The sequence below is a fragment of the Apium graveolens genome, unplaced genomic scaffold, assembly GCF_009905375.1.
Source record: "Apium graveolens cultivar Ventura unplaced genomic scaffold, ASM990537v1 ctg9244, whole genome shotgun sequence".
Lineage (NCBI taxonomy): Eukaryota > Viridiplantae > Streptophyta > Magnoliopsida > Apiales > Apiaceae > Apium > Apium graveolens.
This window is the reverse complement of record NW_027421858.1, coordinates 1-12,955: the sequence shown is the minus strand read 5'-3', so window position 1 is coordinate 12,955 and position 12,955 is coordinate 1. Positions and strand designations below refer to the sequence as shown.

The window sequence follows — 12,955 nt, the reverse complement described above, 5'->3', positions numbered from 1 at the left end:
TGACAAACATGGGATTCTAACTTCATTAAATACTTCATTCAATAGCCTTATTGTTCTCAACCTTAGCATAACAATACTACTAGACATCAGATAACACGAAACTGATAAACGCCAACTTTCGTTGCACGAATACCATACTACTAGACATCCACAAAAGAGATAGAAGCTGAATAGACACCAATTATATTGAGACCCTATATGTCTATAGAATTTGACAACATAACGGTTTAAGCACAAGTTATCTATCTTGATTACACAGGGCAAGTAAGATGGTTAAAATTATCTACAAATCATGCATAATAATTCATGAACCTATGCTACCATGGCAAGTTCTAAATCCTTAAATTCATTGTCGCTTCATTAAGAATTAACACACTATCTTATAAGTTCGCGACGCTCATAAGACGAATACACACAACCAATACTAGGATATCAATCAATCACCACATACTAAGGCATCGAAATAATTTACCTAAAGAAATCCATAAATAAATCCGCTAGAACCCCACGATAACGATTATCCCATAATCGGACTCATCATCAACACGGGTTCCGATGAAAGCATGGTATAACAAATATAGTCTTTATAACGAATGAATAAAACTACGTACAAAACAAGAGTAAGGTTCACAAGTAAGAAAACTAGCATCCAAATACAACTTAAAACAAAGATTCACAAGTAAAAAAAGATCTTCTTCATCTTCGTTGAATCGTGCTAAAAACGGTCTTCTTACGGCTCTCCTTGCACTCTGGTACGTCTCTCTCATGAAAACGTTCTTATTTGAATATATATAGCAGCCCTTTGCAATATGGAAGTCTCCCCACTTAGAATCGAATTAGAATCAGGATTCATAATTTTCGCACCGGCGCGGGCGCGCACTGTCACAGGGCGGGCGCGCTGCCTTTCTGGAATCCTGGCGCGACCGCGCGCTATCACAGCGCGGGCGCGCCGTCCTTTTGGGAAAAACTCAGATTTCATCTTTTTCCTTGCTGCTTCGAGCCGGCTTTCCACGAGCTTTTATTCCAACACCACCTTGACTCCAAATTAGCACCAAAATAATGCTAATTCACCTGATTCACAGATTAATGCCTGAAATGCAAAAGCACTAGAAAACACGTTAAAACACTTAGCAACTTGAGTACAAATACATCAATTCAAAGCTTATGAGAGCACTATAAAGTGTCATAAATGCCACTCTACATACCCCCAAACTTGAATCGATGCTTGTCCTCAAGCATAAACAGACTCAAAGAACAAGAAAATAAAAATGCATGAATGCAACTAATATGAATGCAACGATCCCAATAGAATAACTAAACCAATCGACGAAGAATACTTCTGCAAATGCAACTACTCGCATAAAGACCAATTAAATCATATAAATCAACTTACAAACTAGAGACGTGCGTGTGTGCCGATGCTTACAGATATACTATCGCAACTAGATCACCAATCATGACTCACTACTTATCAAGACGATCACAAGTTTATAAATAGAATAAAAGCTAGACTCAAAATAATTTACAACACTTCAATTTTTATATCGGAGATTATATGGAAACATGATTTTATTCAAAACAAAACAAACACATATGCTTATTTGATCGTGCAATGAGTGAGGTCCATAAAAGACTTATACAATAGTACCCATATAGTGAGCGTTAGGTTAGCGGATCCCAGACTATAAAAGCCTTAGGTCACTAGGCACAAAGTCCCCTAAGAACTTAATAACTCGAGTACTAAAGGCCCACTATTGATCAATTATACATAACACTTATTCTTTTCTTTTTTTCTCTTTTTCTCTTTTTTTCTTTTTTTTCAACGAATTTTTGAATGAGTGTGTTTCGCTCCATCTCATTCAACCCTAGACTACTCATATAAATATGAGTCGGCTACTAGCCATTTGACACCTAGCCACACAACTAGCAATGAAATCCAATTTTCTTAAATTTTTTTAAATATCCATGTCTTTTATTATTAAGAGAATATCCTAAATTCTAAATATAAACAAGCGATTAAACCTCGACAAACCAACAAACCATGACTAAGATCTAGCACTCTAACAACCGATAAGACTTAGTGAAATACAAGTGTCTCTAGCATGCAAATCAACTTAATACGACTTAACATCTCTAAACACGACATCACTACACTGGCATCAATATCACAACTCATTCGGAAAATCATCTAAGGGAGCATATTATAATGCAAATGCATGAAAACTATATAAACAAAATAACATAAAACTATCAAAATAAAAATAAATTGTATGGCAAAATATGCAAACTATATGAACTAAACTATCATGATTATGCAAACTATATGAGACTCACACAAATATATTCACTCATCTACTACCCCCAAACTTAAAATATTCACTATCCTCAGTGAAGGTAATAGTAAGGAATACAGGCATACCTAATCAGAATCAGGCTCCTCACCCTCAACGGGTGGAGTGTCGGGTGTGTCCGGAGGTGGATACACGGAATCCTCACCAAAAACTGGACACTGGATATCAACACCGGTGGCTCTGAAAGTTGTCCCAAGTGCCTGAGTGAGATCACGTGGGAACCTGCTATGAATGTCATGCATCACATCCATCCTCCGTGCCAGACGCCTATACTGCGTCATGCTCATGCCAACTCCCATATCAGCTCCTTCCTCCTCCTCATGCACCTGCTGCGATGGCCCTGCCTCATCTCCTAACTGAGGTCTCTATGCAGTCCTGCTCTCCTGAGTGGCCCCAGCAGCTGGCCTCCCACCAGGTAGGTGGTCAAAAGTATAACCAAGCCCCTTCAGATCGGGCTTGCCTCCATCCCATTCTTGTATTGTAGCCAAAGTAGTGATGTCAATAGGAGCACTCGGGATCTGCAACTGCTCGTGTGTGGGCCAATGAACACCAACTGCCACGCACAGCTTCGTCACCACGAAAGTATATAGAATAGAACCCGTAGTACTTCCCCTCAAGAAATTTAGAATCCCCTGATAAATCACCATCCCCAAATCTATATAATCGCCCTGAAGAATACCCCATAACAATCGTGCACGCTCCACAGTAATCTCATGCACATGCGAAGATGGCATGATGTTAGCACATATAAAAGCGTTCCATGCACAGACAAACCTGTTCATTCTGGAAGCTGGGAACGTAGAATACTCGGCCGTGCCCCTCTTGATCTTCCAGTGAGTATCGGGCTGGCACAGAGTAGCAACAATAAGATCCATCCTCTAGAGTCTTATCATTCCAGGTGTCCTTCCCAGGCTTCCTCATGGGCTTCTTAATCACAGTTCTGATAGCCTCTGCACTATACTCCACCGTCCTTCCTCGAACCACCGTGAAGCCATTCTTCTCGGCCTTGGCATTCACATAGAACTCGTGAACAACACTTATGGGCACAGCAGCGGGTGCCTCGCAAATAGGAACCTGACCTATCTCAAGATTCATCTCCAACAGTTGACCATCCTTCCCTGATGGCAGAAAACCTCGTTCCTTGATGATTGGCTTCGAAAGAAGCCTAGTATACTCCGCTTCAGCCTCGGGAGTAGAGAACCTTGGCCTTACACCACCCATACTTGATGAACGGTGGTGCTACTGTCGACTTATGTTCTTTGTCTCTTGGATGCCATTGGAAGTGAGTAAAGAGAATAAAAGTTGTGTTTAAGAGAGAATTTATGTTTGAGAATTTGTGAATTGGTGGAGAAGTTTTTGTATGAGGTGCATGTATATATAGGTGGTGAAAAGAGATTTATATATGGAATAGAAGTGGGATTTGATTATGGGAATAATGGGAGTAATGGGTTTGATTTGAAGTGGATATTATGGGATGTGGTAGAGTAAAAATCGGTTTGAAATTGATTTTTGACTAAAAATCCCGATTTTCTCTTGAAACTGCTGTTTTATTTTTTTCAGTCGGGACACGGCGCGGTCGTGCGCTGAGACAGCGCGCCCGCGTTGTCTCTACTTCTGCCAAATCAGCGCGGCCGCGCCATGCTTCTATGAAATCAGTGCGGCCGCGCGCTAGGACGGCACGGGCGCGCCAAGCTTCTGAAGTGAGCCCTGATTTTTTTCTTTTTCTGATTTTTTTTATTTTCTCTTTTCTTCTTGCTTCCTCTACCTCCTAATGTACAACATACTTGAATGCCTGGCCCGGATCATTCTCAAAAATTTCCATCGCTCCATGTGGAAACACAGTTTTGACAATAAACAGCCCTGACCATCTTGACTTCACCTTTCCAGGAAAAAGACGGAGACGAGAGTTGAACCATAGAACTTGTTGCCCCGGCACAAATGATTTGAGCACTAAACCCCGATCCTGCCACCTCTTGACCTTCTCCTTATATATTTTGTTGTTCTCATAAGCTTGAAGTCAAAACTCGTTGACTTCATTCAATTAAAACATCATCTTCTTTCCAGCCGCATCCAAGTTCATATTCAACTTCTTCAATGCCCAGTATGCCTTATGCTCAAGCTTCACAGGAAAATGACACCCTTTACCATCGACCAACTGAAACAACGAAATTACCAAATGAGTTTTGTAAGTTGTTCTATAAGCCCAAACAGCTTTATCAAGCTTCAAAGACCAATCTTTCCTTGATGGGCACACTACTTTCTCGAAAATACGCTTGATCTCTCTGTTAGATACCTCAGCTTGACCATTCGTCTGAGGATGATAAGTCATAGCAATGCGATGATTCATATTATACCTTTTCATCATAGCAGTGAACTTGCGATTGTAAAAATGCGACCCCTCATCACTGATTATGACTCTTGGAGTTCCAAACCTTGTGAATATTTGCTTGTGAAGAAAATTAAGCACCACTTTCGCATTGTTCGTTGGAAATGCCTTAACTTCAACCCATTTCGATACGTAATCAACCGCCAACAAGATATACTGATTGTTACAAGATTAGACAAATGTCCCCAAGAATTTAATTCCCCAAATATCGAAGACCTCAACCTCGAGAAGCACATTAAGAGGCATTTTATCCCTTTTGGAAATATTACCCACACGTTGACATCGATCATATTTCAAAATGAACTGGTGAGCATCTTTAAATAATTTTGGCCAAAAGAAACCTGCTTGAAGAATACGAGCTACTATCTTTTTTCCACCATAATGTCCTCCATAAGCCGTTGAGTGGCAATCTCGTAAGATCCCCCCCGTTTCACTGTAAGGAATACATCTCCTGATGATTTGGTCAGCTCCTTTTCAAAAAAGAAACGGCTCATCCCACATATACCACTTTACTTCATGTAGAAACTTCTTCCTTTGAGCATAAGATAAGTCGGGAGGCATGATATTACTCACAAGGTAGTTCACAATGTCTGCAAACCACGGTTCTTCTTCTTGCACTCCAAACAGCTGCTCATCGGGAAAAAGATTCATTTATCAATGTCTTATCCAATGAAGTAGCATCAGGATTCTCTAAACGCGAGAGATGATCAGCGACTTGATTTTCAGTCCTCTTTCTGTCCTTGATCTCTAGTTCAAATTCTTAGAGCAAAAGAACCCATCTAATCAATCTAGGCTTCGAGTCCTTCTTTGAGACAACATATCGAATTACAGTGTGATAAGTGAAAACTGTCACCTTAGTCCCAAGTAAATAAGATTGAAATTTCTCTAAACCATAGACAAGAGCCAAAACCTCTTTCTCTGTAGTCGTATAATTCAGTTGAGCACCATTTAGGGTCTTACTAGCGTAGTAGACCACATGAAATATGTTATTCTTCCTCTGCCCAAGAACTGCTCCAACTGTATAGTCGCTTGCATCGCACATCATCTCAAAAGGTTCATTCCAATCAGGCGCAGTTATGATCGGTGCCGTGATTAAACTCTTCTTCAATATCTCTAAAGCTACATGGCACTCGTCATCAAACTTGAAAGGGACATCTTTTTCTTGTAAACTGCACAATGGCTTTGAAATCTTAGAGAAGTCTTTGATGAAACGCCTGTAGAAACCCGCATGACCAAAAAAACTGTGAATTCCCTTAACAGAAATAGGTGGAGGAAGATTCTCAATGACCCCCTCCTTGGCCTTATCCACTCTAGATCCTTACTAGAAACCTTGTGCCCGAGAATAATGCCCTGTCGCACCATAAAGTGGCATTTCTCCCAATTGAGAACTAGATTGGTCCCAACACACCTCTTGAGAACGTGTCCAAGATTTTGCAAGCAATCATCAAATGAATCGCCAAAGACTGAGAAGTCGTCCATGAACACTTCCACATTCTGGCCAATTGTGTTAGAAAAGATTGCCATCATACATCTCTGAAATGTGGCTGGCGCACCACACAGACCAAAAGAAACTCGTCTGAAGGCGAAAATACTAAATGGACAAGTGAAGGTAGTTTTCTCCTGATTTCTTGGAGCGATACAAATTTGATTATAACCGGAATAACCATCCAGAAGATAATAGTACTCATGACCAGCCAACGTGTCGAGCATCTGATCAATGAAGGGCAAAGGGAAGTGATCCTTCCTAGTGGCTTTGTTCAGCTTCCTGTAGTCCATGCAAACTCTCCACCTCGTGACTGTTCTAGTAGGAATAAGCTCATTCTTCTCATTTGCTACCACATTAACTTCACCTTTCTTTGGCACACATTGAACCGGTATTACCCATGAACTGTCAGAAATAGGGTAGATGATCCCTGCATCTAGCCACTTAAGAATTTCCTTCTTTACTACCTCCTTCATGATTGGATTAAGTCTTCTTTGCTGCTCGACCGTAGGCTTGCTACCTTCCTCTAGCATAATTTTATGCATGCAGTAAGAAGGGCTGATTCCCTTGATATCTGCTATAGTCCATCCAATTGCCAATTTGAACTCTCTCAGAATCCTCAAAAGCTTTTCCTCATCACTACCTGAAAGGTCAGATGTAATAATAACAGGCAGAGTAGATGTATCACCTAAAAATGCATACCTCAAATGCTCAGGTAAAGGCTTAAGCTCAAGAGTGGGAGCTTCCTCAATAGATGGCTTGAGGCGTTTAGGAGCTTTGTTCAATTCCTCCATTCCCAGAGATTCAATAGGCATATCACTCTTCCTCTTCCAGGGAGAAGCATTCAAATATTGCAATTGTTCTTCACCTTCACTATCTGAATTCCCCAACAAGGCTTTTTCTAAGGCATCGGACCTTAGTAATTGATCAAGTTCTGATGTGACCACCGAATCGACCAATTCCACTTTTAAGCACTCCTCATTATCAGTAGGAAATTTCATAGCATTGAACACATTAAAAGTAACATCCTGATCCAGATCTCACATTGTGAGCTCACCCTTCTGCACATCTATCAAGGTTCGGCCATTTGCCAAGAAAGGTCTTCCCAAGATTATGGGAATCTTTTTATCCTCCTCGAAATCAAGAATTACGAAATCAGCAGGGAAGATGAGTTTATCAACCTTGACCAAGACATCCTCCATAATACCTCGTGGATATGTAATAGAACGGTCGGCTAACTGCAAGGTCATATAAGTCAGTTTGGGATCAGGTAAGTCCAACTGCTTGAAAATTGACAAAGGCATCAGATTAATGCTAGCTCCCAAGTCACATAAGCATCTGTCAAAAGACACTTTTCCAATAGTACACGGAATAGTGAAACTTCCTGGGTCTTTAAGTTTCGGAGGCAACTTCTATTGCAGTACAGCACTGTATTCCTCCGTGAGAGTGACAGTCTCTAAATCATCTAGCTTCACTTTCCGAGAGAGAATACCTTTCATAAACTTTACATAACTAGGCATTTTCTCAAGAGTCTCAACGAAAGGTATTTTGATGTGAAGTTTCTTGAACACCTCTAGAAACTTCTCAAATTGCTTGTCCAGCTTCTTCTTCTACAGCCGCTTAGGAAAAGGCGGTGGAGGATAGATCTGTTTCTCCCCTGTATTTACCTCAAGAGGAGTGTGCTCAACAGTAGTCTTCCTTGGTTCCACTTCTTCATCCTGCTGCTCTACTTCTTTCTCAACCCCAGCTTCTTCAGTCAACTCTTGAGTTTTTTCAGGATTCGCAACCTTTCCAGACCTCAAAGTGATTGCCTTTACCTGCTCCTTAGCTTCCCTCTTTCCTGGAACTTCAATATCACTGGGTAGTGTACCAGGCTGACGATTTAGCAAGGCATTGGAAATTTGCCCAATTTGATTTTCCAAGGTCTTGATAGACATAACTTGACTTTTGCATATAAGCTTCAACTCCTCCAATTCAGATTTTTCATTAGATTGTTGTAGCTGGAGTTGTTATCTTGGTGCATACTGCGGTTACAGAAAACCAGGGGGTTGTACTGCTTAGCTGGATACTGCTGATAAGGCTGTTGAATCATATTCTGAGTGTTGCTCCAACTGAAATTAAGATGATTGCGGTTGTTGGGATGATAGGTAGCTGGCACTGGTTGCTGCGATCGCTGGAAGTTGCTCACAAACTTAGATGATTCACTAGAAATTGTACACTGATCAGTCTTATGGGCACCAGCCATAGCTCGTAGACACTGGTGATTGATTAAATCCATAATTAGTCAAAGTGTCCACCTTCATCGTTAAAGCCTTAAGTTGGGCATTGATAGCAGTTGTTGCGTCCAACTCCAGAATTCTTGTTACCTTTCCCTGAGTCAGTCTCTCGGAAGGATTCTGGTACTCATTAGCAGCCATCAGTTCAATAAGTTCATAAGCTTCATCGTAGCTTTTAGCCCACAAGTCTCCTCTTGATGCTGTATCAAGCATGGGTCGAGAAGTAGCACCCAATCCATTATAGAAACAATTGATAATCATCCAATCAGGCATGCCATGGTGTGGGCACTTCCTTAGCATCTCCTTATATCGATCCCAAGCCTCACACAGAGATTCTCCTGTTAGCTGAGCAAACTGAGTAAGAGCATTCCTGATTACAGCAGTCTTTGCCATAGGGAAGAATTTAGTGAGAAACTTTTGTGCAAGATACTCCCAAGTAGTGATAGACCCTGCTAGTAGAGAATGTAACTAGCACTTAGCCTTGTCCCTTAGAGAGAATGGGAAGAGGCATAGCTTGATAGCATCTTCAGTTACATCATTAAACTTGAAGGTGTCACAGATCCTCGATGAAATCCCTGATGTGCATGTTGGGGTCTTCAGTAGGAGAACCCCCAAACTGAACTGAGTTTTGTATCATCTAAATCGTGCTTGACTTGATCTTAAAAGTGTTAGCCCTGATGGTTGGTCTGATGATGTTTGACTGTATGTCATTAATCTTAGGCTAAGAATAGTCCATCAAAGCCTTCGGATTTTCCGCTTGATCACCCATCTCTACTAAAGATGGGTCTTCAACTTTCTCTTCTTCTTCTACCTTCTTTTCTTCCTCGAAAACTTCCTTACGAACTATAACAACTTCTTCCTTGGCTTTATCCAGTGTTCTCTTACGAGTACGCGAACGTATGCATACACACTCGCTAGAGTGCCTGAAATAAGACAAGGAAATAGATAAGTAACAATGTCTGAGTCAATGAACTTTAACGACCACTGATGGAAGATACATAAACTAATAATTAACACTGCAGTCCCCGGTAGCGGCGCCAAAAACTTGTTAGTCGCTAAACACGCGCTAATAATACACACAAGTATACACGTTCGCAAGTAGTATAGAATCTTTTCTAGTTCGTTCCCACAGAGACTGTATTGGTTAACTAATTAATTTACGCACTTAAGTAACAATGTATGGTTATTATTCAATGCTAAGATAATAACAAATTGAGGTTGTTTATAACTAAGAATTGAGCTAACAATTATAACTACGAGAATACGATTGATTAAATTAATATATATGACAAACATGGGATTCTAACTTCATTAAATACTTCATTCAATAGCCTTATTGTTCTCAACCTTAGCATGCAATGGTGATGACACTAATCAGATAAGAAAAAATTGATAAACACCAACTTTCGTTGCACGGATACGATACTACCAGACATCCACAAAAGAGATAGAAGCTGAATAGACACCAATTATATTGAGACCCTATATGCCTATAGAATTTGATAACATAACGGTTTAAGCACAAGTAATCTATCTTGATTACACAGGGCAAGTAAGATGGTTAAAATTATCTACTAATCATGCAAAACAAATACATGAACCTATGCTAGCATGGCAAGTTCTAAATCCTTAAATTCACTATCACTTCATTAAGAACTGACACACTATCTTATAAGTTCGCGACGCTCATAAGACGAATACGCACAACCAATACTAGGATATCAATCAATCACCACATACTAAGGCATCGAAACAATATAACTAAAGAAATCCATAATAAATCCGCTAGAACCCCGCGATAACGATTAGCCCATAATCGGACTCATCATTAACGTGGGTTCCGATGAAAGCATGGTATAACAAACGTAGTCTTTATAACGAATAACTAAAACCACGTACAAAACAAGAGTAAGGTTCACAAGTAAGAAAACTAGCATCCAAATACAACTTAAAACAAAGATTCACAAGTAAAAAATCTTCTTCGTCTTCGTTGAATCGTGCTAAAAACGGTCTTCTTACGGCTCTCCTTGCGCTTTGATACGTCTCCCTCATGAAACGTTCTTATTTGAATATATAGCGGCCATTTGCAATCTGGAAGTCTCCCCACTTAGAATCAAATTAGAATCAGGATTCATATTTTTCATACTGGCGCACCCCGCGCTACGCGGGCGCGCTGCCTTTCTGGAATCCTGGCGCGGGCGCCCGCTATCACAGCGCGGGCGCGCCGTCCTTCTGGGGAAAATTCTTATTTCATCTTTTTCCTTGCTTCTTCGAGCCGGCTTTCCACGGGCTTTTATTCTAACACCACCTTGACACCAAATTAGCACCAAAACAATGCTAATTCACCTGATTCATAGATTAATGCCTGAAATGCAAAACTACTAGAAAACACGTTAAAACACTTAACAACTTGAGTACAAATGCATCAATTCAAAGCTTATTAGAGCACTATAAAGTGTCATAAATGTCACTCAACACGTACCAAGCAGACCGCCCGTAAGTCAACTGGTAGGCAGGGTGAAGACCATTTGAGGGCGCAGGTAGAATATATAAACTAGGCGAAATCCGCCAGTATGTAATTGTGGTATTAGTTAGAAGGGTTGTTCCAAACTCTGAACTTGTAAAGATCTTGGGATTGTTATTATTTTTGGTTGGGTTTGTATTCATATTATTATCATCTTTTGGACTTATAAGTTTGTAATATAATTATGGTTCATTTTTGTTCCATGTGTGTATGTTATTGGTTTGGGGTGTGACAGATCAGCTTGCAAGCCTTGCACAGATCTCTCAACAACTCCTAACCTCATATATGTCTAACCAGGATTACCAAGCCATAATGCTCTCATATCAAATAGATGTCGAAGAACAACAAGATGAAATTGTTAATGAAGCTAAACAGGATGGCAACTGTGATGCTTGGCTGAACAAGGACTATAATCTGGAGATGGAGGATGTTTTAGCTAAATTCAGGGAAGATTTTTGACTATTTTGGGAAGCAATGCTAAAGCCTTAACCCCTACTGAATTTTATGATGCAATCAATGAAGTTTCCAAAGCCCAACTCAAAGCTTTCCATCTTTTTGGAAGAGCTCTAGAACTCAGGTTGATTGGTCATGAAGACAGGGTAAGGAAACTGTTAAATAGAAGATGGATGAGATTATACCCTCTCAAGTCAAGATCACTTCAAAGTTTCAACACTTTGCTGACCAAATGACAAGGCTAGATCTGTCTATTATGGAAAAAAATGTCAAAAATCTCAGACAGTCTTTCATTGCTCTTCATGAAGTGGTTCAACAACAAATAACAAGTTTAAATGACACAAAGCTTTAGTTGAACCAGCTTCACCAAAGCAGATATGAGCCTTCTACACTGCTAATGGAGGGTATAAAACAAGCTGTGGAAGACACATTTGGACCTTCTACTTCTTCCAGCTCTCATCAACCTGCCTCTACATCTACAAATCTTCAAATTCAGTCTCTTCAACAACAAGTCTTCAACTTGCAGTCTTCCAATGACTCACTCACAGCTCAAGTGCATGATCTCATCTCATTGGTGCAGAGTCAACAGACAGATATTCAAACCTTGTTAGACTCCCACAAACACTTACCAATGTAAAATGTTTTGGCTTTGGGAGCTATCATGGGCAAGCTTAACATACCTCTTACTGCACTTTCAAAAGCTGTGAGGCCTGAAATTCGTACTCCCCTTCTTATGCCTTCCAACAAGACTAAGTGGGAGATACAGGCTAGACTATTAAGATCATCTACTACTCAAACTGTCCAAGCTGCTGACAAAAGAAAAACCAAGAAGTTGATATTGGAATGAAGAGGCTTATTAGAGCAGCTGAGGGACCTAGTCTGAGCAGGGAATTTGATGAATTGCTCAAGGCTCTCAGGGCTTCTCTCAATAACAATTTATTCACCTACAAAAGGCCTTGGACAGGACAATAAACTCTATAAGGGTGATCTTTGTGACAAATGATAGTTTTCAGTAGAAAAGGATTGTCATCAACATAAATGACTCAGGGGTAGACAGGTGTATGCAGGTGTCCCTTAATTATCTTATCTCTAGAAGGGCATCGGAGTTGGACATTCTGATAAACAAAGTCAAAAGAGTGATTCCTGAAGACACTCTCTGCTAACTGAATTAAAAAATGTTCAAGTGGTTGCTTTTCCTGAAGCATATCTATAACCAAGCAAGGGAGTGGCGTACATCTGTCCTACCACCAACATCACAAACACTTTCAGATTCCTAAGCAATGTGTCATGGCTAACAAAAACTAATCATGATTCTAGAGACTGAGTTGAAACTCAAGCAAATAAGACTGTTGAAGATGAAGAAATGATTAAGCTATTGGGGAGATATCTGAGAAATTTTGAATCCAACTTGCCTAAAACTCAAATCAATAATGATAACTTGGATGATGATGAGTAGAAGAAAGATGATCAAAAACCTTCTGC

The 12,955-nt window shown here is 40.2% G+C and overlaps 1 non-coding gene across 1 annotated transcript; it reads left to right on the top strand.

The window, feature by feature from the left end:
• Positions 1-8,767: 8,767 nt before the first annotated feature.
• LOC141705702 (small nucleolar RNA R71) lies at positions 8,768-8,874 on the top strand. Its single transcript, XR_012568456.1, has one exon. It is a non-coding gene; the product is annotated as a small nucleolar RNA R71 (small nucleolar RNA).
• Positions 8,875-12,955: the final 4,081 nt, after the last annotated feature.